General features: G+C 43.0%; 1 protein-coding gene across 1 annotated transcript in view; it reads left to right on the plus strand.

Annotated features, from left to right (window-relative positions):
- The window catches only part of PAK5 (p21 (RAC1) activated kinase 5), a 162,207-nt gene that overhangs the window by 22,805 nt on the left and 124,682 nt on the right, over positions 1–14,720 (plus strand). The window lies entirely within an intron of this gene.

Here is a 14,720-nt window from a genome sequence, read left to right on the forward strand (position 1 = left end):
ATCATATATTCTATATTACATGGCAGTATTAAATTGATGTGGGGTTTTTTTGACTCGGGTCTATGACTGTTATCTCAAGGGTGCCTACATTAGCCCATGGTGAAGGAAAATGTCTGTTTCTTGTAGGCTAAAGTGACAGTTAATAATTGGTGAAGAAAAGATCCCTGAGAGCTACGATTACAGGAGAAATGTGATTAGACAGTGTTTTCTATGCCCTTTATTTTGTCTGAGCAACTCTCCAGGCAGCTATTGAAAGTGATAGCATGTCATATCTGCCTCCTCTGAGTAAAATGAAATGACCGAAAGAACCAAATGCCTTTATTAATTGTGATTCAAAGTTGGCTTGTGAAAAAATACAAAGGGGGCAGTCATTCATTGACATATACACAACAGCAGAGGAAGCAGCAGGTCTTAACACACACAGAGAAGGTTCCAAACATTTGCTTAAACTACATCCCTGTGGCTCTTCAGTCAGCCCTGTTTAGTGAACAACCTGTATCTGGTTGTGGCAGAAGGATTTCTGAACTGGTGTTGCCCTGCTGTCCAGGAATCTCCAGAAATGGTGTGGTCCCTACAGTCAGCTGTGTTTTGTGTTAGCTTGGGGATACCTTTGCCCTGACATATAGTTTTTAATGGCATCCAAAGGAAAAAGAAAATAATTGTTATTTAATTTGCTTTTCCAGGGCCCAAGGCATTCCTGTGTTTTTACTCTCATTGCCCGCACCTCTTCCTAGGTTTATTTCAGCTTTAAATTGTTCAGTTCTCTCCCTCTCTTCTGCACTGCTCAGCGCTCCATAGGCATTGCATAATAGGACTCAAAGCCTCAAGTGGCTTGGGAAAGCAGGTTATGCTTTCCTGCTGGCAGACAAAGTAAGACATGGAATGGTAAACCCCAAAGAAGATACCCAGATATTTGTCCTCAGTAGGATTTATTTGATCATGTTCTATCACACTGGGAGATGCTGCTGCTTTTCAGCCTTCAAAAGATCACTCAGTCTTCTGTGACTACATGAGTCACAAAATTTTGTCTTTATACTAACAAAATAGTTATGCAACCCTCAAAATCACGAGAGCTGGTAACAGGCTGTCCTCCTGCCACCTTCCCTGTCTGGATCCCTCTGGCATAAAAAGGCAGGGAGGGATTCCAAATTCTCCTCCTCCATACCTCCTACTCCCCTCTCGTCCACATCTGCCAGTCTCTCCTCTCTCATCTTTTGCATCCAATTAATAAGATCAGGATCACAGGCAGTGACAAAACCATTCATTTGAAGACTAAGAGCTGACCCAACTAACCTCTGAATTTTATTCTGCCTCTGTTCAAAAAAAAAACTTCTAATGGTGTTAAAAAGGTGGTACACAAATGTGACACGCTTCCAGCTGAGAACAGGAGCAGTATGTTGTCAAAGCAATGGAATAATTTAGGCTGAAAGTTGTGGATTACAACTGTGTCCTTCACACTTAAAAACAACTTCATGACTACATAGTCCAGGAAATGAGGCCACTTAGGCCTCCAGTGTAACACATTTGCAGTAACATTTCTTTATTTCTTGGAATTATTTTCCTCGGGTTTATAGTATTCTGTTTCTAACTCAAATATATACACATATATGTACACACACATACACATGCTTGCATGGTAGTGTGTACTTTGAATTTATGACTCTGCTTTGTCTAGTTTCTGACATCTTTCCCATTTTTAGGACTTATTTTAATTTTAAAAATGAAGTCTTTATCTTAGTCTATTCTACCTCTTATGCAATTCTAGTTAGCTGTGGTTTACCTGTAACAAGTCTGAGTAAAAGCTTGGATTCTGAGGAAGTTGATGAGGAAATGGAAGACACTTAGAGACTAATGCTGATGGGAATCTGGACAATTCTGCTCCCAGAATATGCCCAGGGACCTTTAACTCTTCCTAAGAGCATTTCTGGCAACAGCAACCTCTGAAGCTTTTGCTTCAAAGCTTAAAGCTTTATTCTGTGTCACTGTAATTTTTACAGTGTGAAATAACAAGTTTCTCTGGGAAGGCATCATAGTATATTTTTTTGCTATTGGGTTGCCATGTTGTCCCTACCCTAAAAACACAAACTGCTTTCCCAAAGGACTGTCAAGTTTCTGTAAAGGACCAGGATAAAGGAGAGCTAGGATGTTCTTCTACTGCACCCTGGGACTTCCAATTTGATTTCAGGGAAGACAGATCTCCTTTTACCTCGTTCCTGAGCAGGGGATCAGTGGCTGTGAGTAGCAGAGCTTGCTGTGGTTAATCTGTTCATATTATTTAAATTCATATTTAAATAATATGAAGAGATTTTTGTCCAGCATAGCTCCAGCAGAAATCAAGCTACAAGGGAAGAGAGGGGGCAGTGTTTTCTCTGATCTTAATTATCTTCTTACCTTTTTCCCTATACTCAAATCTACTCACCTCTGCTTATTTTCCCCATTCTCTTGTTCCTGTTCCCTTAGCCCTCTACCTCTCCTAGCAGCCTTATTGCAAACTGGAGCTGTCTCAACGTTTGCCATCTGCCATGCTCGGTGGTGCCCACTCTCAGCAGTGGGTAGGAGGAGTAAGATCTTTGATGTCTTTCTTACAGGCTCAACTCTCCAGCATGGTGCGGAAGTCATTATTATTTTATATTCCAAAGCAAAGATGAAACTCTGATGTCCTTTGAGGTAACTGCAGAGCCATCCTTGGTTTCACATGAATCCCATGTGATGCAGAGCACTACTTTGTCAAAGCTTCAGAAAAATGCTGAGAATGTGACAGAGTACCTCCTAAAAGTTCCAAATAACCCAGCAAACAATAAATACAGACCCCACTTTTTAGCATTTCAATGCTTTTGGATCTTTCATGATTTTCAGGGTGCAGGATCAGGATTTTGGCTGTATCACACAATTCCCAATAAATGTGACTTCTCTTTGCCATGCATTGTGTCTTGTCAGCTCAGCCCCCAGACCATATAGCATTCCTCTTGCTATTGTACAGTAAATAGCATAGCAGGCTGCTGGCACCTTTTGATGCTGGTGAAAATTATGCTTATTTGACCAAAAAAAAAAAAACCCATAAAATTCATCTTGACCAGCCCATCTGAAAGTTCAGCAAATTCAGCTCCTACTTCTAATGCTAACACACAAGTGACACTGCTTGCTGCAACTATCCAAAAAGATGACATTGAATTTGCATCTGCAGGCAAGCATTTCAAGTCTGGGAAAAGTTGCTTTCCAGGAAGAAAATCAAAATATGGGGTTTTGGTGCAGCCGAACAGGCAAAGACAGTGTGAACAGAAAGACTTGCAATTTTTAGAGCTGGCGAGCTGCATGTCCTACTTTGGGATCCTGGCAGAGAAGGCTGCGCTGTGGTGTCAAAGGAAAGGAGCCCATGGGAAGCTGTAATTCCATGGAATTGGACAGGAATAGTTGTATTTGGGCTGTGCATGGGGAATATCGAGCCTTTGAGGACTAAGGAGGATCTCTGGTTGTGTATAATGTGATGAGCTGTATCAAATCTTGCTGCTTATTTTTAAAAAGCCTGAACTCTGTTGACAAAACATATTTAGGATGCCATGTGTTTTGCTCAGTGTGTCAAAAAAAGGGAGACGACTTCTACTTAAAAGGCAAGGCAGGAATATATCTATCCATGAAACATTTTCAAATACTTGTCACTTCATACGGTGTCCAGACTATTCCAGAGATTAAGTCTTCCATTTGTCAGAAGTTATTTTAGTAAATCCCTGGGATTAAGTCCTTTTTGGCCAGTGTGTACTGGAGTTGCAACAAAGCAAGAGAGAGAGATGGAAAGAAAATTGTCCTAGGAAAATTTGTCATCTTCTCTAACTGATCCTTTTTCCATTGGAACACCCCTGACTCAGGGACAGATGGTTCAGCTGGAGTATCCTTATGCAGAGGCAGCGTGGAAAGCAAAAAGACACCCTCTACCTTCCAAATAACACATTCCAAAAACAAACAAAAAAACACTATTGTATCTCATTTCTGACTTGAAACACAAATGTGGGATGATTCTGACTTCCAAAGGTTACTGCAAAATGATCACAAGGGAGTAAAAATGCTTGGGCTGCTTCTCCACACAGATTAGTACCCACTTCTGTCATGGAAGGATTACCTCAGCACAGCTAACTGAGAACTTCATTTGGAGGTGCAGGAAAAGGATGAGGGCAGATCAAATCTCCTTTTCTTCCTGGTGACCAGATTTGGAAAGTGCTGAAATCAAAATGGTGTCCTCCAGCACATGTTTTCACCTTAGGCACACAGTGCAGATACAGATTCATCAGGAAAACTGATGGCACAACATTATGAAATTAGGATTTATCTCTGGTTAAAAGTTAATTATGTCGGAGAAACAGCATGTGTTTGAACACAGGGGCTCTTCCCAGATGATGAAAAGCCCTTGCACTGCCAGATTATTGGGAAATTCTAATGGTGTTGGAGTAGATACAAATCAGTTCAGTGATGATAAACTGATCCAGTGTAAGAATTAGCAGATTTTAAAAGAAGTTTACACAGGCCTTAAATGTCCCACTCCAGATCTGCCCAGAATTAACTTTCAGTAATTTAGATTAATGCTGTAAAGGAAGTACCTGAAAAAGCAGAGGAGATATTTACATTGATTTGACTGCAGATTCTTACCATGCAAGAGATAGAAATGTGAAATCTGACTCATACAAGATGCTCCTACAAGTGACATAGCCAGCAGGGGTGTAGCTTTTGAGTATAAAGTGTGCCAATCTTGCTGACAAACAAGGTGCTGTGGCACCTATAGATTTGCCTGTTAAGAGCTCTTATTTTTATGGAAGATTTATCCCACCAACCACGTTAGAAGCTGAACAACTTTATCATCTCTGCACTGCTGCAATTTTCTCAAGCAAGGGACTCGAAGTGTTGTGGTTTCCTTGGATCATCGGTGCAGAATATTGACAGTAATGAGTTCTTTGCACTTGGGAATTACTATTTCCAGGAAAAATCCCGTGCCAGTGTGTGCCCACGAGGTGGCAGCCTGTGCGGGAGAAACCTGCAGGAGAAGAGGATTGTCCTGAACGCCTTCCCCCTTCCCTGCGCAGGCAGAAGCGGCCTCTGCCCTGCAGCCCCGGGTTGCAGCACCTTCTGCACCAGGTTGAGGGGGTCGGATAATGTGCCTGCCTCACCTGCACCGCAGGATCCCACGGGCAGGAAGCAGCTGAGACACAGACAAGCAGGAAATACCACGGAGAAACCAAGCAGGCTGCGATGATTTTGAAGAATAGCGAGAAAGTTCCTTCCCTGCGAACACAGTCTGGAAGGGGATGCAGTGAAAGAGACCCAGGAGACTGATGGCCAAAGAATACTTCGTGCTAATGAGCAGCAAAAGAGCTCTGAGTTTGCAGTGCAATAAGTATACATGAGCACAGGAGGGTGCTGCTCTTTCTCTTAGCGTAAGGCAGCATCTCTCTTCCCTGCTCCGTGGTGCCATCTGCTTACAGGCCTTGTGTTTGCTCATCCTGGACAGAGCCCGTGGTGATACAGCTGCTGAATAACCCCAGATCACTGTGTATTTCTGGAGTAAAGTGACATTCGCGTGAAGGGTAAGTTGTGCTTTGAGGTGGCCAGCAGAGCCACGAGTCTGCTGGAAAAGCACCCAGTTCTGTCATCCTGCAAAATGGTACAGGGGAAGGTGTGGATAATTTTACTGCCATCCCTCTCTAGCTAAGGGTATAAATCAGAGACTGGGTGGTTGACATTCCTGTTGCCCTTGTGTGCAGCTGTTCAAGGACAGCCCAGAAGGTGGCACATCATTTGCCAGTTGGTCCGGGCTGTAGGAGCCAAGACACTGATTTCTATTGAAAATTACTCTGCAATTTTGTAGCGTATAATTTGCCAGATATCCTTAGCAGTGTATCAGCTGGTAGTGAGGGCACAAGGATGGGTAAGGAAGTGGAAGAGAAGTGGTCTAAGAGAACATATCAAATCAGAGGCTAATGTGACAAAGAAGCCTGGTTTCTTTACAAGTCTGAGTTGTCCTGTGTGCAGGACAAGAATAATACCTGCAGGCCCTGATACCCCCTCAAAAAGAAAAGTGAACACCCAAAGGATGGAAATACATGAAGGTTTGCATTGTTAAAAATGGGAGTCAAATAGACCTTTCAAAAATAGAAGTCCAAAGCCAGCTCCATTAGAGTTGGAGGTGTGCAAGAGGAGCTGTATCATAGACAGCAGACAGGCTTTGAATAGAAGAAACTGAGATACTGAAATTTGCTGCTAAGCTCCCTGATGCAATTTGAGACCCACAGAGAGTGACTTAAGACAGCAGCTACCACTCACCCACTGGGATGTGATCTCAAACCTCACATTATGCAGAAGGAATTAATCAATAGGTCTGGTTTCTTCCTGGAAAGCCCACAGAAAAGAAGGCTTGGCTTTTCTGACACAATTCTACCTCCAGCTGCCAGAAGCACTGTCCAGCCTGTCATCTCTTGAACAACTGCATGGGGTTACCTCCTTGTCCCTGCACTGGGACAGCACAGACAGCCAGGTTCTGGGTTCAGAGGGATGGCTGGCAGGGATCCTCTGTGAGGACAACAGGATGGAAATGTTACTGTTTAGTGCCTCCTCATACAGTCCTACTTTTATGAGAACACACAGGACCCATATTTTGGCAGCTGATGTTTTCCTATACACCCAAGCTGGGCAGTTTCCCCGACTTGGGATTCTTGCCTTCCTTAACATTTGTATCACTGGTAAGAAATTGCAACTGCACCACTGCAGAAATATGGGGGCTCAGTTTTCCAGCCCAGGCAGTGTGCAGATCATTTGGACTGGCACCTTCCCAAGCAAAATGTTCTGAAATGTCACTCTGCTCCTGGGTGAAGCTTGGCTTCTTCCCAGCTTGTCTTCTCCTTTGGCTTGCAGCATCTGTACATCTTGCCCTCATTTCTTGGCATGCAGATGCCTGAAGGTGTAGAAGACAGTGCTCTTGTTAATGCTGGGAAAGTGAAAATAGACGTATTTTAAATCCTAGAAGGATTTTGCCAGAGTACTTCTTGCCATCGTGCAAATGCCCACTTTTTGGATGGACCCCCCCCACAAATGCGAGGGAGATGCTTTGAAGCAGCACAGGGAATGTTCGAGGCCTCCTGGCAGCACTCTAAACTGGGTCATTTTTAATGCTCCTCACAGAGGGCTCAAAACTTTAAGCCTCTATATTTGGAACTTTGGGTTTAAGGTTTCAGTTATATAATGTGCATTTTGGCTTTGGCCATTCCCTTACTCTGATGGTGTTGCACTTGCTTTTTAATTTTGGCAGATTTCCAAGGGTGCCAGACAATCAGGGAACAGGAATGGACTCAGATTCAGGCAATGTGCCACAGAGCAGCCCAGTTCTGTGATGGTGTTCCCACCTCAAAGCAGCTTTCTTGTTGCTCTTGCAGTGGACAGGGATGGCCACAGTTGTGTTTCAGACCACTGAGAATCAAAGCCATTCCTGAAGCACTGGGAACATTTGGAAGCTGACTTCTTATCTGGGTTGCTAAAGAATATTCTGTTTCTGAAAGCACTGTGTCACATGGAGGCTGGTAAACAATGAATGTCAGGATGCATAGCTGAGTGTTGGCATAAGAAAGGAGCTGTGTTCTGAGCACCAACTTCTCATCCTTGGCAGCAGGAGGACACAGTTTACCTGAATTTGCTCAGGTGTTTTTTTTCTCTTTAAGGTGATAATAGCTTTTCCTTTTCTGTCATTAAATAGCTTCTGGTAAGAATTTATTTTCCCAAGAGAAACAGGCAAGACTTGGAAATCTCTGGAAAAAAAAGAAGTAAAAAAACCTACCACAAATAGAAACGGTGTTTTCTACTTTCCAAAGCATTTCATTTATTCTCCTGAATTGTGATTTGACATCTAGAGGAAAGGAGGTGGCAAAACTTGATTAAACCAGGCTTGAGTTTGGACAGCACAGCTCAGAGCCAACACTGGTCCCAGATCCTGCAAGGTTTCAATCCCAGGCATGGAAGAAATTGAAATCAGTTCTTTACCCTGTCGTGGCCATACCAGGAGGGAAGCGCAAATCTCTGACAAAGGTCAACAGAGGCGCAAAGGCAGCTCATGGAGCTGGCCTTGTGCAGCTCTGTCCTGATTAAAACACTCAGGGAGTGGCTTAATATTACATCACAGAGTTTTGGCAGCACTGACAAGGGCAAAGCAGTACTGCTCTATCCTGTTCTCCCTGTTCCCTCCTCACAAGCCTTTATCTTCCTGCCTGTGTTGTCTGATTATGATAAAGGTGGTTCTGGTCCCTCCAGAGCCTGCCAATCCCTCAGCAGGCACTTCACTGCGCAGTGCCAAGGGATGATTCCATGGTGTCCTTAAGTAGGCTGGAGCTCATAGCAAACACACAGGAATAAAACAGCAGCAGGGAACTCAGTATCTGCTTAAATATTCTGATTACAGGTATACTTAAAGGTGCTAAATTTCTGAAGCCAAAAGGCATTCTTGATGTTCATTAAGTTAATTGTGTCAAGGGCTTTCTTGTGCTAGAACATGGAGGAAAAACCCCTTTATATTGCGCAACAGGGTTTTTAAGATGTGCTGGTCTCAATTCCATTTTTATTTTGTTGTTCCATAAAATTGTGTGTTAGGAATAGATTTATACTAGGCTAGCTCCTTGGAGTCTCCAATTACCATATCCTTTTCTGGTTTTTTATCCCCACAAATGAATTTCTATAAAAATGTAGCCATTTGTAAGCAACCAATGTATTCAATAACATTTCTCTTTGTGGTACATTTATGCTAGAAATCCAGAAATGAGAAAATGTGAAATGGCAGCATACTGAGAGCGCTGTCTCCATTTGATTTCCTTCTAGCCTGAATTTTCATAACAGTTGCATTTGGGTTTCAGTTATACCCTACACTGGCTGATGAATATTAAACAAGGTCTACAGATATTTCCTGGGTTTGCTTTTACAGACTCTGCCTGTACAGAGATAAATTTTTTTGATGGTGCCCTTCTTGGTGCCCTCTATCTCGCTATTTTATTGTTCTCAGGTTGTTCTGAAAGACAAGTGACAGTGTGAGACAGGAGAAGAATGATTACATTTTTCAGGGAAATTATACAAAGTAGAAAATCAATAGTTAGATGCTCCCTGGGACTGCTTAAAACTTCTTTGAAGAATAATTAGCTTGCAAGAGAGCTCTGGTGGCTGGAATTCCTCCCCAGTTCTGTATGCATAAGATAAATTTAGTCTGGAATAAGCAGTGTGTTTGAGGTGTCTTTGCTGATCTGGGGAAATGATTCATGTGGACAGAATGAAGAAATGATATAGAAGAGGTGTAGAAGAAAACCTGACTGACCACATCCATCCTGGGCTTGGAAGCCAGGGACAAGCAGCAGCAGAAACAGGAAAAACCCAGCAGAGCAGAAGTGATGGGAGTTAGGGGCTGGGGCTCAGCCCCCGATGGTCCAGGTGACTCTGTTCCAATGACAATTATCCACTGGACTGGCAGAGCTGAGGGATTACCAGTGGGGGCAGTCCAGCCCACTCCACAGCTGTAAGTGGTTCATTTGCTAAGCAGCAGCATCAGATCAAGGGTTATATTTAAGCAAACTGCCTTAGGTAGGGATCAGGACAGGCATCCTGAACTTGGAGGGGATAATGGGGAGCAGCAGAGGTGTCTGGGTGAGCTCCACCATTGTGTGCTGGTCCTTTGACCATTTTCAGTGTGCTGTTTCCTCTGGGACATTGCTACAGGCAATCCTGAAGTCAGGAGATGTAATAGCTCTGTGGGTTTGAGCTGGCTGGGGAGTGAGATCAGTCTTGCTTCCCAGAGCTGTCAGTGCTCTGTCTTTCAGAAGCTTAAAACCACCCTTGGAATGCACAGAAGGCTGCTGCAAGGGGTGTCAATAGCAGTTCATAACAGACTAAGTGACATCTAATCAATTAATTATCTCCCTAAAAGGAAGGACTAATAAGGCTGAAGAATGTGCTGGAGGCACAATGTAGGAGGTATTATGGGAGATTTGAGAGAGATCTAACAAAACAAGAGAATGAAGCAGCACAGTAGTAAAAGAAGTCACCATAGTGGAGATTATCACAGGGTATTGGAGAATGATCTCCTAGGATGAGTGAAAAGTCAATGTTTAGTAATTGTTGCTATTTCCATTCTTAAAGTCATGAGCATTGTATGAAAATACATCTCTGTTTTTCTTGGGTTTGGTGTGTTGAGTCTTGTGTGTTTGGATTTTTTTATATGTATCTATTCTTAGGAACTAGAAAAACATCCAAGTACATGTGTAGCAATAAGCATGTGACTCAACCCCTCTACAGCCACAGATGTCTCTCCCTCTTAATTAAATATGTACTAAAATGGTTTGTTGGAGCAAAGCCCAATAGTGCAGGTTTGAGCTGTAGGTCCAAAAGTGGTGCTAACAAGCAGATCTAGAATAATAGACCTGACAGCTTAGCTTTGGTTCCTGGACAAACACTGGAACAAGCAACCAAACTATTGGAGAGCACCTGGAAGAAATTGAGGGGATGAGTAACAGAAAGCTTTTTTTTTTTTTTTTTTTTTTTTTTTAGACATGAGATGCAAAGGTTTGAGTTCTGAAGCTGCTTCATGTGTACCTCTATAATGATGACATGGCTGAAAATATCTGGATGCAAATTTGGTTGAAAAATTGATAGGGATGTGTTCTAGGAAGGGTTTTGTTTTGCATCTGTCTTTTGTTACACCTGTGGAATCGCTGAAGCAAGAGAGAGCATGCAGTTTAAACTTGCAGCTGGCAACACTTTGGAAAGGCAGCAAGCCCATTGAGCAGGGCTAGAATTCAGTGTGATGCTTGCAAGTGGAGAGGTGGTAAAAACCCCACCAAAGTCAGCTTGCCATGCAGCTGGGACAGTGCTTTGTCCCTCTGCTGATACAGATTTATGTATTGCAATAAACTCTTCATATAGGTTATTCTATAGTTATGACAGGATTGGGACCAACAGCTACATGTGTAGTTGACTTATCAATGAGGATGATAGATTTTGATGGCTCACAAGCTGATCGTCAATAAAGAACACCATGCTGTTACGAATAGGGACGTTAAGTGTATGAGCAGGACTGTTCCCCCTGTGGCAAGTGCAATAATCCAGCAAGCAGGAGCATTTGCTTTTCCCTAGGTTACTTCCAAGTTGAGCTGGACTGGATTGAATATGAAAAGGAAGGCAGGAAGGTCCAAAGGTCCAAAAAGGACCTTGATCCAAAAGGCTTGATTTGCTAGGGAAGGTGGAGGGGATTTCATCCTCAGGAGGGGGAGGCTGAGGGGAAGACTATTTCTCCCCAGAACACTGTCAGCTGCTGCGAAGGAAAAAGGCAATAATTTGGTAATCCTGACCCTGGCAGTTAAGACAAGCATCTATGGGCTAAATTGCTTCCAGGGAAAATCAGGGCACTTTATTTTTAGTAACTAATCTGACACTAATGGAGTGTGCAGGACTGGAGCAGATTTCCTGGGAGAGGTCTGTGATTCCTTCAAAATAAGCTAGACCACCTGTCCAGAATGGCCTGTGCATGTCCTCCCCTAGCCAGGCCAGTGGACAAAATAATCTCTGGAAATTCATTCTAGACCTCTGGTTCTTCAAGGGCTCATCTACACTAATCTACCAGCATGAATCCAGGTTGATTTAACTAAATCAGAGCCAGTAATCCCATCTTGATGGAAAGGGAATCTTGTCTTCTCAGCAATACAGCTTTAGTTATCCAGAGGTTTTCCATTTTGGAAATAATGAATGTGTAAGTGTAACTCACTTGAGTAACAGGTATTAAATGTGTAAGCACAGAGAAGAACAGGGTAGGAGGGTGCATGCAGCAACAAGGAAATCACAATATCTAACCTGAAACTCATTTGATAATTAGTGGGTGAAGTCCAAGTTGCTGATTTTGTTCCACCTTGCCTCAGCCCCTCAGTGATGGTTTTGGAGGTAGATAAAGAGCAGAAATGTAGAGCAGGTTTCTGACAGCTCTCCAAGCAGCAGCAGATATAGTACTACAAAGGAATAACCAAGGTAACTGGATTTTTTTGCTTGGCTTCTGAACTTGCTTTATAAACAAGCTCCCAATAAAGGAGTTTTACTGAAATCTTGTTAGGAGAACTGACTAATTGATGTGACAATCAATGTCTAATGGGCTTGATCTCAGTTTCCTAAACCCAAGCTCTTGAAAATGTTAAGGTTTCTTTGACAGAAATGTTCAAGTTCAAATGTTGTGGGATGGTTGGTCAGCAGCATTATCCAAAGCTCCTGGAACAGATGACTCCAGACCCCTTGGCTTTCTCTTTTCCCCAGGTCATACTCTGTAATGCTCCTATCAGTTTCACTACCCTATCTATACAGGGGGACAGGTTCTCACATCTGTTGGAAAAGAGGCAGAAGAGTGGGAGCCCTCTTTGGAAACAAGGATTCAGCCACAGCAGTGGGTATTTAAGGTTTTGGTCGATGTTTGAGGTTTGTCCTGCTGGCCCTAGGCAAGAGAGGGTTGTTACTCAGTGTTTGCTTGGAAGCACATGGAATTTATAAGTGGGGAATGGTATTTCAGGCTTTGCCTTAGGCACAGCTGGCCTGTGACACAGTGCAGTGCAAGGTGCATCCAAGTGGCACAGTGGAAACTTGTCAGTTGTCCCTTATTAAAATAAATATTTAAAAGGCCAAAATAACTCACCTACCCATAAGACATTTCTGCTTGCAGTTGTGGTTTTTCATGCTTCTCAGAGCTGATAAAATAGCATTGCCCATAGTTATTTTTTGGTTTTGGTTTTGTTTTCTTTTCATCCCAAGGGAATGCCAAAATAAATTAGACACATTATAGCAAACTAATCATGTAACTTCACGTTTCCAAGTTCCTGTACTGTGGGATGTGGAATCCAGGCTCTCTGGGACAGATGCTGTCTGTGCAAGTCACTGTTTCAGTGCTGTTTGCTCACAGATGAGCAGCTATAAATGGGACAAGTTCCCTCTCGTGAGGTTGTGGGGACACGTGTTGGGATGGAGGAGTGCCCCCACTTTGAGTTTGGCAGTGGGGAAAGCTGTTCCTCAGGGAAATTTGCCCCTTGCAGAGATTATTCTCGCCCCCTGCCTTGCACTTGTCAGTTTAGAGATTGTCTCAGCTTATTTCAAAATCAGTTTTAAGCCTTTTAAATTAGCTTTATACTGATACCCCAAAAGGGTGTTTTTATATGCTTTTGGCACTATCTATTTGGAGAGATGAAAGCAAAAGTTAACACAAACTTTCTCTCTCTCTGCCTAAAATCAAGGTAAAGGATTGTAAGGAAGACCTGTGACTCCTTAGAACATGTGCTGTGTCCTGTGGTATGACACCAGTAACATCCCATAATTGACATGGTATGAATTGCAAATACAACTGCTCTAGGGCAAAACTCAGCAAAGCCTGTGTGGCACCTCCATGGGCCTGGTGCTGTCCCAGCCTGGCACCAGTTCTGCTTCATCCCTCTGTGACTCTCTGCTTTCCTATCTTTTGCATCTCATCAGCCCCTCCTTGATGAACTCTCAAATCAGGGGCTGCTGCCAAGTTATTCCTGCAAGGGAGCAAGCACAGGATCCAGGTGTGTGTGATCTGCAGAGCCTTGGAAGTGCTGGGCTGTCTCCAGTGCAGGTGAGAAGCACATGTGGCTCCACCTGCATGTCTGGTACAAGCAGAGACTTGGAGCGCAGCACCCATATGATTATTTGATTATTCTGCTCAGATTGAGCAAGTGCCACCTGTCCTGAGACCTGTCACACCCACACTGTGTGTCTGGAGTATCCAGTGCAGCCAGGACACACCATGGCATGGTCACTTGGGCATGGCTGAGTTTGAGACACAGAAAAACCCAGTCCTGCTTTTTTTTTGTTGTTGCAGAAGTGAGTAGTAGAGATTAGGTGATATTAACCATGGCTTAAGAGTGTTGAGATAATTATAGAGACACTTGAGCATGGCAAGCATGTCAGAGGGCTCTGTATATGTTTATATTGATTAAACTATTAACAAAAATAGCAAATCCCATTACACTAATCATTATTTTGCTTTCCTGCCTTCTCCTCCCTCTTTGTCCTTCCCTGAATACAATGAGCACATGAAGGGAAATTTCTCACTGTCTGAAACACTTCTCAGTATCCAGTGTGGAGGTGGATACTACCTGCTCTGCTTTCAGTGGAGCTGTTTCTGTGTCTGACCCCTGCTCAGGAGAGGAAAGTCAGGAGAAAAGTGTCCCAAAAATAGAGAGAGAGTGCTACTAAGGGAGTGACAAGGGTGCAGAGGATTTAACCTAAGGGGATACTCTCTTAGTATCTTTTGACAGGCACACATATAAAGCAATAATATTGGCTTGTAGATTAGTTATTAACATAATTTAAGTGGTAAAAGGATGTGTTCATGTAACCAGCTTCCCTCTGGTTCTCCATCACCACAAACATTTAGGTTCTGTTAGGAAATAATTTTACAGTGTTGCCTAGGAAAATCTGTTCTATTTGAAGTCCAATTCTGCACGTTCTTAAAAAGGTTCAAAAAATGGAAGTATTGCAGTTGAGATTAAGGTGAAAGAAGAGATCTTGGGTGATCCATTATTTCTGTTTTGAGTTGCAAGACATGGGATTTGGTACTAAAGCTGTTTTTCTTTTAGCAGACTTTTACAGCCCAATCACATTTTTATTAAATGGATCAAAGTGATCTATTGAAAAACATGTTGGAATTGTTGGGTTTTTTTCTG

The sequence above is a fragment of the Lonchura striata genome, chromosome 3 (assembly GCF_046129695.1).
Source record: "Lonchura striata isolate bLonStr1 chromosome 3, bLonStr1.mat, whole genome shotgun sequence".
Classification (NCBI taxonomy): domain Eukaryota; kingdom Metazoa; phylum Chordata; class Aves; order Passeriformes; family Estrildidae; genus Lonchura; species Lonchura striata.